At 40.0% G+C, this 13,860-nt stretch overlaps 1 protein-coding gene across 3 annotated transcripts in view; it reads left to right on the top strand.

Annotated features, from left to right (window-relative positions):
• Positions 1–62: 62 nt before the first annotated feature.
• Positions 63–13,860, top strand: part of MOB1B (MOB kinase activator 1B) — a 93,071-nt gene continuing 79,273 nt past the window's right edge. For all 3 annotated transcript variants that reach the window (XM_060417180.1, XM_042251496.2, XM_042251499.2), the window contains exon 1: positions 63–211. The gene's annotated coding sequence lies outside the window, so the exon portion shown is untranslated. The remainder of the gene's footprint in view (positions 212–13,860) is intronic.

The raw sequence follows: 13,860 nt of genomic DNA on the forward strand, positions 1-13,860 counted from the left end.
AGTCGGGAGGAGGCGGAGGAGAGCTCGCGGCTCCGCCCGGTCTCCGCCCTCGGGGCGTGGCTGCACGCGGGTAGGGAGGGGCCGGGGACCGGTCAGACCCGCCGGCGGTTGTCTCACTTTGTGGAAACTGAGGCGTGAAGAGGACTTCCGGTTCTGAGAGGGCTGCCCCCTGGAGACGCCCGAAATCGGGCGCTTTCTCCCGCCTTGTGAGGTGAGGTGCCAAAGCGCCGCTTCTGGAGGAAATTGTGATTCTCTGGTTATAATTGATGATGCCGGCGGACATTTAATAACGCTCCCCCTACCCCCCGCCCAGCATAGGTTATGTGCGGAAAGCCAACTTTATTAGTTATAATGAAATCTGTAGATAGTTATATGCTAATAACATATAGATATTCTTCCGGTGTTGGAAAATTCACTCCAGGCCACTTAGCTTTTATGGAAGACCCACGGTACCTATTTTTGTTAGCAGAAAGCTGTGATTTTTTTTTTTTTTAACTTTTATGTGAAAAGAGAAAAATTGAAAATAACAGCGTTTGTTTTGCAGCAGCCTTGATAAGAGGCTGAGGTTGCATCACCACGCTTTCTCTTGGGAAACTACTCAACATCTCCCTGCCATAGCTTTGAACTGCGTCTTTGAGCGTCTGTGCTTTATCGCCTTAGCAAGACATGTGCTGGGGTAATTGCTTGCTCCCTTTATGCCATTTTGGCTTCCAACAGGTTTCATAGGAACGCTCTGCTTTCCAGTGAAGTGTGTGTAACAGATCAGAGGGTCCCCCGAGGATTCAGTGTATTCACGAATAGACAAGCAAGAGGTTTGCGAAGGACTGCTTGTGCTGTTTTCCTGTGGCCAGAACCCCCTCAAGTTTTTTTTTTTTAATAAAAAATAATGCTTCTAATTATTTAGCCTCTTACAGTACTCACATAACAGAAACTGACAAATCCATGATGTTTAGTTGCTAAGGCCTATCCGACTCTTGACATGCCATGGACCACCAGGCTCCTCTATCCATGTAATTTCCCAGGCAAGTGTCTCAGGTTTTAGCAGGGAAAAAAAAAAAAAAATCAGAGAGTGAAAAATAGAAAAAGCTAAAAATTTTAAACTTTGTTGTGGAAAATCTCAAAAGGGTGATACATTTCTAGACTTTCAGAAATTCACCACCACTCCCAACCTTTTTTTTTATCCTTAACTGGAGTATTTTAAAGCAAACTCCAAAGATCATGTCAATTACCCTTTCAGTATTCATCTTAAACTTAGCTCTTAGGAAAAAATGACATTCAGATTAGTTGCATTAAAAAACAAAATTCAACAGAGTATAATTTAAAGATCTTCCAGGCTTTATTTAACAATTCATGAATTGGGCAGCATCCCACCTAGCAGGTTGGATGGTAAAAAGGAGCTCCCTTTTGTACAGGAGCTGTATAAAATGAAAGACTTTTCTAGGCAGAAGAGGGCAGGACAGAGAAATTATACTTGCAAAAAAGTGGATTGGTTGTGCCAAGGTCTCTTTCTTTTAGCCAGTAGTTGGGGTCTATCAGGAAGATTATATCCCTAGTGGGGACAAGGTAATTCCTGACTGACTCATTTAAGATTCTATTTCTGGGAAAACAGAAAATGTGAGGCTTAGCATAAGTGACTCCATTTTGGCCCTGATATCTTGTTTTTTTGTTTTTGTTTTTGTTTTGTCTTGTTTTTAATAGTAGATGTAAAGTTTCCAGATTATTGCATTTAAAGTTTGAGTTGTTTACTCTGGCCTACTTTTAGGGGGAAGTTCAGTATTTCCTAGAAAACCCTTTCCTCACCAAAAGCAAAAGTGAACAGAAAAAAGTCTGGCTTGGCTTTATGGACCTGGAGTATTAGGAATCCTAGAGATTGTTTTTTCTTAGATCTCTCATTCAAGAAAGAAAATGGGTTAGCCCTTCTTGACAGATTATCACTACTACAAATCACAGTATGTGGACATGTTAGGGATTCTGCTCATATTTAGTCTTGCCTTCTTCTTTTTATTTATTTTTGGCTGTGCTGAGTCTTCATTGCTGCATGGCTTTATCTCACAGCAAGCAAGGGCACTCTCTAGTTGCAGTGTGCTGGCTTCTCACTGCCATGGCTTCTCTTGTTGCTCAGCCCAGGCTCTAGGGCACGCGGGCTTCAGCAGTTGTGGCACGTGGCCTCAGTAGTTGTGGCTCCCAGGCTCTAGAGCACAGGCTCCATAGTTGTGGTGCATAGGCTTAGTTACTCTGTAGCATGTGGGATCTTCCTGGTTCAGGGATCGAACCTGTGTCCGCTGCACTGGCAGGCAGATTCTTTATTGTTTGAACCACTAGGGAGGCCCAAGGCAGCAAAGGAAATATAGGTCAAAAGTGGGCTATGTTTTGCTTTGTTTGGATTAAGTTGAGTGAGAGTAATGTTGAAATAATGATGGGAAGGGAGTCTGGTGATAAAAATTTAGTTGCATAACTAGAAGAAGGTAGGCATAATTGGTGTGTGGGGTCCTAGAAAGGTGAAGGAGGAGAGGCATCCAAGCTCAGATGCAGAGATTAAATAGGAGAGAGCACCAGCACCTTGTCTATGATAATTTAATCATAAAGCATATGAACATATTCTTCTAGTATGGTTATTTAGCACTTACTACAGTACTAAATGGGCTTCCCTTGTGGCTCAGCTGGTAAAGAATCTGTCTGCAATGCGGGAGACCTGGGTTCAGTCCCTGGGTTGGGAAGATCCCTTGAAGAAGGGAAAGGTTACCCACTCCAGTATTCTGGCCTGGAGAATTCCATGGACTATGTAGTCCGTGGGGTCATAAAGAGTCAGACACTGAGCGACTTTCACTTTCGCTTTTCACTTTCACGGTACCAAATGGGCTTCCCTGGTGGCTTAGATGGTAAAGAATCTGCCTGCAATGCAGGAAACCCAGGTTTGATCCTTGGGTCAGGAAGATGCCCTGGAGAAGTGAATGGCCACCCACTCCATTATTCTTGCCTGGAGAATCCCAAGGACAAAGGAGCCTGGTGGGCTATAGTCCATGGGGTTGCAAAGAGTTGGACACAACTGAGTGACTAAGCACGGCACAGCACAGCACTGACAGGGTGTCAGCCTGCTTCTCTGAATTCTCAAGAATTTCAGAGGTAGAACTAGTCTAAATTGGTAGAAAGATACACTCTGAATTTGGGGAAAAGTAAGGAAAAGGAATGAGAAAAACAACCGCCTCCCATCAGTAGGAATGTCTTCAAAAGAAGCCCTCTTGGCTCTAAAGAGCACATTATTAGGAGCTGGGAAAGGAGCTAGAAGGGGACAATTGTTCTTGATTACTAACAAATAAATGAAGGGACTCATTTTATTGTCTGTGCCCTTCAGTTCCAAAAGGTGAACATACTTTTCTTCTGATATGCAATGAAGTTGAGTTAATCTCAAAGGATCCCACTCCACAGCTGCCTTTGCATTTGAAAGAAACAAAAAATCATGAACCATGGATGTCAATAAGCCTAGGGTGGCAAAAGGAAAAGGAATTGAAGTCAAGTACCATAAAGAAACAGTGCCCATTTGTGTAACCTGTGATTAAGGTGCTATTCATCATCCAAGATTAAAGGAAGTTTATTACATTGAGTAGATACAAAAGAACTTCGGGAATTGAAGCTACCAGTTATTTCCAAGGAAAGACAAAGGTGCACTTTATCACCACTATCACTGCTTCATTCTTTTATCTGACAGGAAAAATTGATCCACTGGATCCACAAGTTCAAAGATTTGTTTTTGATGCAATGATATGTTTCTTAGGTTAGCTTTGTCATTTGGTTTATATTCACATTAATAAGACCATCAGTTCAGTTCGGTCGCTCAGTTATGTCCGACTCTTTGTGACCCCGTGGACTGCAGCATGCCAGGACTTCCCTGTCCGTCACCAATAAGACCATGGTAACCGATTTTTATCTTTTCCATAAGTTGCATTTGCATAATCATTCTGTGACAGAGTAAAAATAATAATAATGATTGACATATGACAGACCAATAAACCTCCAAATACTGCAGGTTCTTCACTTATTAAAATTAGCCTGTTAAAATGTAAGTATCTGGGAAAGAGAATAACTGATTCATTGTTTAAATGAAATACAGTCATGAAATAGTAATTTTTTTTAAAAAGGATTATTTTATATTAGTAGTCCATTTTTTCCCATGGCAAATATTTTTAAGTTAACAAGACTGGAAGCCAGAGTCAAGATGTAGTGAGGATCAGAGTCAGGCCACAGAGAGGAAAAGAGACAGGATGAAGTGAGGTAAAGAGTCAGGCCATAGAGAAGTAACGAATCAGGATGTAGTGAGGACCAGAGTCAGGCTCTAGAGAGGAAGAGAGTTAGGATGTAGTTTGGTAAAGAGTCAGGACATTGGTGCTCTGAGACAATTCAGAGGGATAGGGTGAGGAGGGAGGTGGGAAGGGTTTCAGGATGGGTGGACACATGTATAACTGTGGCTGATTCATGTTGATGTATGGCAAAAACCATCACAATATTATACAGTAATTATCCTCCAATTAAAATAATTATTTTTTTAAAAGTCAGGACATACAGCAGAGTTAAAATATAATATCTACACAGTTATCACAAAGAACTGATTTACTCCAACATATATAAGGATGTCAAAAAGCTGAATTCTCTATGGATGCTGAGTTGGTGCTACTGGGTAAAACTCACACTGACCAACCTAGCTGTTGCTGCTGCTAAGTTGCTTCAGTCGTGTCCGACTCTGTGCGACCCCACAGATGGGAGTCCCTGGGATTCTCCAGGTAAGAACACTGGAGTGGGTTGCCATTTCCTTCTCCAACCTAGACAGCATTTTAAAAAGCAGAGACATTACTTTGCCAACAAAGGTCCATCTAGTCAAGGCTATGGTTCTTCCAGTAGTCATGTATGGATGTGAGAGTTGGACTATAAAGAAAGCTGAGCACTGAAGAATTGATGCTTTTGAACTGTGGTGTTGGAGAAGACTCTTGAGAGTCCCTTGGACTGCAAGGAGAGCCAACCAGCCCATCCTAAAGGAGATCAGTCCTGAGTGTTCATTGGAAGAACTGATGTTGAAGCTGAAACTCCAATACTTTGGCCACGTAATGTGAAGAGCTGACTCATTTGACAAGACCCTGATGTTGGGAAAGATTGAAGGCAGGAGGAGAAGGGGATGACAGAGGATGAGATGGTTGGATGGCATCACTGACTCAATGGACATGAGTTTGGATAAACTCTGGGAGTTGGTGATGGACAGGGAGGCCTAGCATGCTGCGGTCCATGGGGTTGCAAAGAGTCAGACAAGACTGAGTGACTGAACTGAACTGAACCGAGGATATTTAGAAAGTGGAATGATGGGCTATGGCATCTGCTGGCCATATTTACAAAGATCAGGTGGTAGTGCTTTGGATTGGTCAGGAACTGCGTAGTAGTTACGTCAACCAGCTTTTCCTAGAAGGGCCAAAGCTAGGGTGCAAACAGAGCCAAAGCTCTGAGCATCAACCACAGGATGCAGAATATCTGAGAAGCCTTTGTTAATAGCTCTCATTCTGAATAATCATCTCTTTAAAATAGGTAATAAAGGAACTTAGTGTTTAAATAAAATTCAAGCCATACAAGATGATATATACACACATATACAAACGTGTATAGACCCCTCTCACACACCCACAAACGCATAGAAAGTAAGGTTTGCCTCTAACCACTGTCCTCCAGTCATCCAGTTCTCCTCAGATGTGTTCGCAATTTCTTGTGTACCCTTGCTGTGATGGTCTGTGCAGTGTTTCATCACTTTTAAATTTGGTAATTCTGCTATACATGGGATTTTTGACAAGTTTTCCACCTGCTGTGAAATGTCTGAAGACTGTGTTTCTAAACTGAGAGCAAAAGGAAAAGGAAGCACAATAGATAAATGAGCTCTAGTGTCACAAGGATCAAAGGACACTGGGGAAAAGAGGCATTTGAAAGAAAGGTGACTCTACTATGCTATTTGGAAGAATAATTTTTTCCCCTCTTTAACAATAATTTAATTAGGAAAAACAAGACTTCAGGGTCAGAGAGTCTGATAAAGTTCTGGCTATATCACTGTCTAGCAGTGTAACATTGGTCATTAATCTCTCTGAGCTTTGTTTTCCTGAATTAAAAGATACAGATAATGTTAACTAACTCCTGTACAGAGTTGTGAGTTACCTGGCACTTAGAAAAAAATAAGTGGCAACTATTATTATTTTCTTCAGTTCAGTTCAGTCGCTCAGTCGTGTCTGACTCTTTGCGACCCCATGAATCACAGCACACCAGGCCTCCCTGTCCATCACCAACTCCCGGAGTTCACTCAGACTCACGTCCATTGAGTCAGTGATGCCATCCAGCCATCTCATCCTCTGTCGTCCCCTTCTCCTCCTGCCCCCAATCCTTCCCAGCATCAGTCTTTTCCAATGAGTCAACTCTTCACATGAGGTGGCCAAAGTACTGGAGTTTCAGCTTTAACATCATTCCTTCCAAAGAAATCCCAGGGCTGATCTCCTTCAGAATGGACTGGTTGGATCTCCTTGCAGTCCAAGGGACTCTCAAGAGTCTTCTCTAACACCACAGTTCGAAAGCATCAATTCTTCAGTGCTCAGCCTTCTTCACAGTCCAACTCTCACATCCATACATGACCACAGGAAAAACCATAGCCTTGACTGGACGGACCTTGGTCGGCAAAGTAATGTCTCTGCTATTATTTTCTTAGGCATTATTTAAAGGAAATGTATTTTAATTCTGCTTCTTTCCTCTGATCCCACCTCAGTATTTATTTATAGGTTAACTGACATATAACTGGCATATGCTGCTACTGCTAAGTCACTTCAGTCATGTCCGACTCTTTGCGACCCCATAGATGGCAGCCCACCAGGCTCCCCCATCCCTGGGATTCTCAAGGCAAGAACACTGGAGTGGGTTGCCATTTCCTTCTCCAATGCATGAAAGTGAAAAGTGAAAGTGAAGTCGCTCAGTCGTGTCTGACCCTTAGGGACCCCATGGACTGCAGCCTACCAGGCTCCTCCATCCATGGGATTTTCTAGGCAAGAGTACTAGAGTGGGGTGTCATTGCTTTCTCTGTAACTGGCCTATAGTCACCTCAATATTTGTTAATAATGTATCTAAGGATTTAAAACAGCTTCCTTCCCAGGAAAATAAAATTTTCTTCTAGATAAATTCTATCAAATTAGAAAATACCAAGCTGAAGGCTAAGCTCTAAGATAACTGCTCAAGCATATTCTAGGGTCTATGGCAGATATATATACCCTGATGGTCTGAAGGACATCAGAGGATTGAGACTCATTACTGTAAAAAGATCTTTTGTTTTTGTCCATCGCTCAGTCGTGTCCAATTCTGTGACCTGATGGACTGCAGGACACCAGCTTCACTGTCTTTCACCCTCTCCCAATGTTTGTTCAAACTCATGTCCGTTGAGTTGGTGATGCCATCCAACCATCTCATCCTCTGTCATCCCTTCTCCTCCTGCCTTCTATCTTTCCCAGGATCGAGGTCTTTTCCAGTAAGTCAGCTCTTCGCATCAGGTGGCTAAAGTATTGGAGCTTCAGCATCAGTCTTTCCAATGAATATTTAGGATTGACTTTCTTTAGGATTGACTGGTTTGATCTCCTCCAGTCCAGGGGACTTGGAAGTACCTATTGGCTACACCGGAGATTATGGAATCTGAGTTCCTTGACCAGGGATCAAACACAGGCCCTTGGCAGTGAAAGTGCAGAGTCCTAACCACTGGACCGCCAGAGAATTCCAGAATTATGTGTTTCTTATACGTTACATTTAGTCTGCTTTCCCCTCTACACTTAAAACAAAAGTCTATGTTATAAAATCCTGATAATCTGTCTACCTACATGTCCATCTGTATCTGTATAATATATGTGTGTGTGTATGTGTATGTGTGTACACGTGTGTGGGTTAAGAGATATAATGCTGGTTTTATAAGTAACATTTATATTTGACAAAAAGGTAACAAAAATGAAAAAGTTAATAGTAAATTGGACATTTGATAGGATATTTTTCTAGTAAAAATATAAACCTGTATTTTAAAATAATCTTTAAGCCAAGATATGTGCAGAAATATCCACTGAAACATTGTCTATCATAAAAATGGAAGAATAAAAGTTAACCATCAACTTAAACAAATGATTTAAGAAATTAGGTCTAGTCATTAAAATGAAATACTATACAACCATTAAAAAGAATGAAGTGGATCTATATGTGCTGATATGGCATGATCTCTATGTATACTGAAGAATAAAAACCATGTTCAGAAGAGTATATTACCATTTCTATTTAGAATATGTGTATTTATATGCACTCACATCTGTTTGTACACAAATACACACACATGTCTAAGCTTGTTCTTGTAAAGAAAATGTTGAGTGCATTTCTGGAAATTGTTAACAATAGTAACATCTGGAGAGAAATTGTGGGTATAGGATGAGAGGAAGAAGTTTTTTATTGTATATATGTGATTAATTTGTTTACCATATGTATATATTTTTCCATTTAAAAGCCAAACAAAATACTGAAAGGATATTTTTAGAAGTTGTATATCTTTATCTGAAGCATTATTTACTATTTCAAATAAAATATTCCAAAATCTAAAAAATAAAATAATCTTCATATATATTTCAAATTTGATTCTATTTGTAGGCTCCATTTATAACAAACACTAGAGTCTGCCCTAAGTACAAACATAGTACTAATTTATATTGAAGTCATTTGAGCAAATACAATACTATTATCATTTGCAAGGTTGCATGTGAAATAATTCACCTAGTATATAATTTTATAATGATCACTTATTATATTTCATTTACATAAAATTATTCCATTTAACATTATAATCACAAGTTAATCTCAAGATTTTAAGGAGAAAAAAGGATTAACTAATCCATGGTACCTGCTTTCCAGGTATTTTTCTTCAAATAAAACTTGGGATGGAAGTCTAAGCTATCACAATAACTATCCCTGGAAAAATTCAATAAAGTAGTTGTACTTCCACCAACTCCATTCTTGTTCTGTTCTTACAACTTCCAGACATCTTTGTGAACTCCTAGGCCTGCTCTCCATTCAGAATTTGTACATTGGACTGTATTTTCTTCTTTTTTTTTAGTTGGTGGAAAATTTATTTATGATTTTATATTGGTTTTTGCCATACAACAATGCGAATCAGTCATAATTCAGTCAGTCATACATATATATGTATGTCCCTTTCCTCTTGAGCCTCCCTTCCCTGCCTGAACCATATTTCAATAGCACCCCCCACAATCTTTTCTACTCATTACAATTTCTATTGGTGACAGTTATCTTGAAGTTTGACCATGAATCTGACCTCATATCTTAGTAAGGAGTGAGTGATCTGTTCTGACAGTCATTAATTTCAGAGATATTTATTAATGTACTTTCGAGTCACTACTGAGCCCACACCTAGAGCCTGTGCTCCACGACAAGAGAAGCCACCACAATAAGAAGCCAATGCAATGCAACAAAGAGTGGCCCTCACTTGCTGCAACTAGAGAAAGCCTGTGTGCAGCCATGAAGACCTAGTGCAACCAAAACTAAAAAAAAAAAAAGCTTTAGAGACTTCCCTGGGGATTCAGTGGTTAAGACTCTGAGCTTCCAGTGCAGAGGGCTCAGGTTCAATCCCTGGTGGTAAGGGAAACTAAGATTCTGCATATAGCAGACCAGCGCCTCCCCCCCCAAAAAAAAACAGTAAAGGCTTTAATCCTACTTGTCACTAATTGGGGAAATACCAAACCAAAAGAGTAATTTTTGCTATGTTGTTATTGAGAGATTCTAACCTAATGTTTGAATCCCTTACAACATCCTTGCTAAGTATGGATCCAGCCCATGTTAAGTTACCATGAGAACAATTCATTAGTTCCTAAGAAAGGTCATATACATTTGCTTTCATTAAAAAAAAAAAAAAAAGCCAGCAAGCTTTGTAGGGACTTCCTAGTCAATATTCCAGGTGCTCTCCAGATTTTCCATTGACTTTACATTTTCTCTTCCTGAAATTTAACTCTGTTTAGTGATGCATAATTTATATGTAGGGCTGATTTTTATGGGAAGGTAATAAAAGGAAGCTTTCCCTAGGTAATGTCATTTGGGGGAGCCAGGAAGCAAAGTTTCTCCTCCATCAACCACCCCCACCCCAAGCGATAATAGAGGCCCAAATTCCACCATTAGCATTTCTGAAGAAATGGCACATTAAATTAAGTCACACTAGGATGTTTATGACATATCAGATAGATTTCATCCTGACATTGAGAACCCTGAGAAGTACAGAACCACTAGCAAAGGGAAGAGCACTAAAAGTGGAGAGTTTGTTCAAAATACTGTTTCTAGGACTCATAATTTTGTCACAATAGACCTGGGGTGGATTTCTGGGTGATTCTGATACGCAGCTAAATTTAGGAACTATTAGCTGTGAACCCACATTTAAAACCCCAAATAACAGACTCACCTCATAAACACACAAAGTCAATGTTCCTATAAAGCTCATGTCCTAAATTTCTAAGGAGAGTCAATGGCATATTCGGTGCCTGATGAAATATGCCACTGTTTTGAAGTTTCTAAGTTTTCTTCAGTTTCTGCTTTCAGTGACCAGAACTATGGTGATGAGAACAGAACAATTCATAACACTTTGCCTTTAAAACTTCTTTTGGCTATTTCAATATCTATTAGGATGAGAATTTTATGAATCTGTAGCAAATACTAGGTCACTGGGCTCATGATATCTTTTTAAGTAAGCGGCAAGTTTTAGCTTTGATTTTTCTTACGATAATAGACAAGGAATAGAAATTATTCCAAGGACATAAAAATCCATCTTTAAATCGTACAATGACAAAAAAGTCAAATGATAGCCGAAGCACTCAGATGGAAGATATAAAAATCAGCAATTTGTTTAACATTTACAGTTTACAACATTCATTTGTATATTTGATTCATCTAAGAATTCTGTAACATGAGTAGGATAGGTATTGGGGTACCAATTTTATCTTATTTGTTTTTTGGCTGTGCTGGATCTTTGAGCTCACACAACTAGAGAAAGTGGTAAAGACCCTGTATAGGGAGAATGTCATAAGTTGTTTTCTGTTTTCTAAATAATTCTAGTAAACTCAATATGTTAATTCAGAAATTTTAATGATTTACACAAAGACTTGTTTAATTACTCCTGGATATATACAGTAAATAATAATAGAACTACCTTTTATTGGGAACCTACTCTGAGCTAAACGCTGTGTCAGGTGTGTAAATTATCTCTACTTCTTATTGATAAGAATAAGCTACATTCCTGAGCACAGTCCTGACTGCAGCAGAAGCCATCATTGACACATCAGTTAAGCCACTGGAGAGCTTTATCTAGTCTGATAAGAGCTAGCACTACCAAAGGAAGAAGCACCCTGTACTTCCAATCTGGGATTCTGAATGAACCTGTGTGCTTAGGTTGCTGGCAGCACTTCCATCCATAAAGTTTGGGGCACAGCTACGACAAGCACTCCCTTTTGGGACTCTGGCCTTGTATGGAAGAAGCCAATAGAGATGCTGCTGGAGCTAGAGTTCCAGCTCATTCCCAAATGTGCTCCTAGCAAGTCTAGGTTCCCCATGACTACCAAGCTTGGGGTCTAGGTAAAAGTACACAGTAACGGCATGGATTACAAGTCCCTCGAAAGTCTATAATCTGACAGATTAGGTTAGCAGTTCTACTTCCCCAGGCAGTTACAGAATGATCAAAGAGACCGGGAAAAGCTGACCAAGAAACCAAAGTTCAGTCCACACATTTCGGCCCGTAGGCTTTCAATCACTCACACACACAGGTACACCGTAGAGTTAGTAAAATAAAGCAGAAAACATGTATACTGAGAAAGCAGAGAGGCTACAGCTCTGAGTGTTCTTACCTTGTCCTGAAGATCCCGGACAAGCCCCCAAGATGATAATTTACGGTGAACAATGCCGGATTTGTGATCTCCGAAGATTTAGCTTCAGGACCAGGGACCAGGCTCGATCACTCAAGAGATTTTGTGTAGCAAAAAAGGGACAGGGAAAGCTTCTGATACAGACATCAGAAGGGGGATGGAGCGTGCCCCCCTTACTAGTCTTATCAAGGCCTTATATACTTTTACCAGTGCCGCAACAGACATCTGAAATTAACAAGAATAGAACAATAGAAAGGTCTTACCAGACACACTCCTACAAGATACATCTTAACAAGATTAGTCAAAAGGTTCTCCTTAAGGAGAAACATGTCCTCTGTCCTGGAGCAAGATACATTGTTATATTGACTAAGACAAAGCCATGCAGGTAAAAAAAGTTTGTCCTTTTCTCCTCCTTGAGGGTCCTGGACTCCTACCTAAGAATTAGCATTCTCATTATGACGATGCTGCAAGATGTTAAGATGTTATCTCATTTTGCAAAAGAGGAAACTGAGACTCAGGTTAAATGAGGTGCTTAATAATTAACATGTTGCAAAGCTGGCAAACTCCCATCTTTCTGATCCCAAACTTCTTTTCATTACATCTTTCTTAAATGATTATAAGGATGTTTATTAAGTCATTAATTTTTAGTCACTTAAGAATTACTAATTTCCACACATGCCACGTTCACTCTCATTCGAACAGCCACATATACATATTTTCCCAGGTCAAGTATTTCTAGGACCTGGACATTAGCTGGGCACTGGATGTACAAAGAAAAAATAAAATGCTTATATAGAAAGTGTAGGCTAGCCTGAGAACTATATCAGTGAATAAATAACTAAAGTATAAATACCGCTTAGGTATATCCACAAGGCACCTTAGTAAGCTGACACTGCCTCAGTTGTGATTTAGTGTGCTAATTTTGAAGATGTTAAACTATTGAATCAAACCTTCAGTGGAAAACATTTAGTTGGTTTATTTAATATTATGGTGTGATCAGTCACCTAGGTCCAGACTTCCTGGAATGTGAAGTCAAGTAGGCCTTGGAAAGCATCACTATGAACAAAGCTAGTGGAGGTGATAGAATTCCAGTTGAGCTATTTCAAATCCTGAAAGATAATGCTGTGAAAGTACTGCACTCAATATGCCAACAAATTTGGAAAACTCAGCAGTGGCCACAGGACTGGAAAAGGTCAGTTTTCATTCCAATCCCAAAGAAAAGCAATGCCAAAAATGCTCAAACCACCGCACAATTGCACTCATCTCACACGCTAGTAAAGTAATGCTCAAAATTCTCTAAGCCAGGCTTCAGCAATATGTGAACCATGAACTTCCAGATGTTTAAGCTGGTTTTAGAAAAGGCAGAGGAACTAGATATCAAATTGCCAGCATCCTCTGGATCATGGAAATAGCAAGAGAGTTCCAGAAAAACATCTATTTCTGCTTTATTGACTATGCCAAAGCCTTTGACTGTGTGGATCACAATAAACTGTGGAAAATTCTGAAAGAGATGGGAATACCAGACCACCTGACCTATCTCTTGAGAAATCTATATGCAGGTCAGGAAGCAACAGTTAGAACTGGACATGGAACAACAGACTGGTTCCAAATAGGAAAAGGAGTACGTCAAGGCTGTATGTTGCCACCCTGCTTATTTAACCTATATGCAGAGTACATCATGAGAAACACTGGGCTGGATGAAGCACAAGCTGGAATCAAGATTGCCCGGAGAAATATCAATAACCTCAGATATGCAGATGATACGACCCATATGACATAAAGAGAAGAACTAAAGACCCTCTTGATGAAAGTGAAAGAGAGTGAAAAAGTTGGCTTAAAACTCAACTTTCAGAAAACTAAGATCATGGCATCTGGTCCCATCACTTCATGGGAAATAGATGGGGAAACAGTGGAA

This window comes from Ovis aries, chromosome 6 (assembly GCF_016772045.2).
Source record: "Ovis aries strain OAR_USU_Benz2616 breed Rambouillet chromosome 6, ARS-UI_Ramb_v3.0, whole genome shotgun sequence".
Lineage (NCBI taxonomy): Eukaryota > Metazoa > Chordata > Mammalia > Artiodactyla > Bovidae > Ovis > Ovis aries.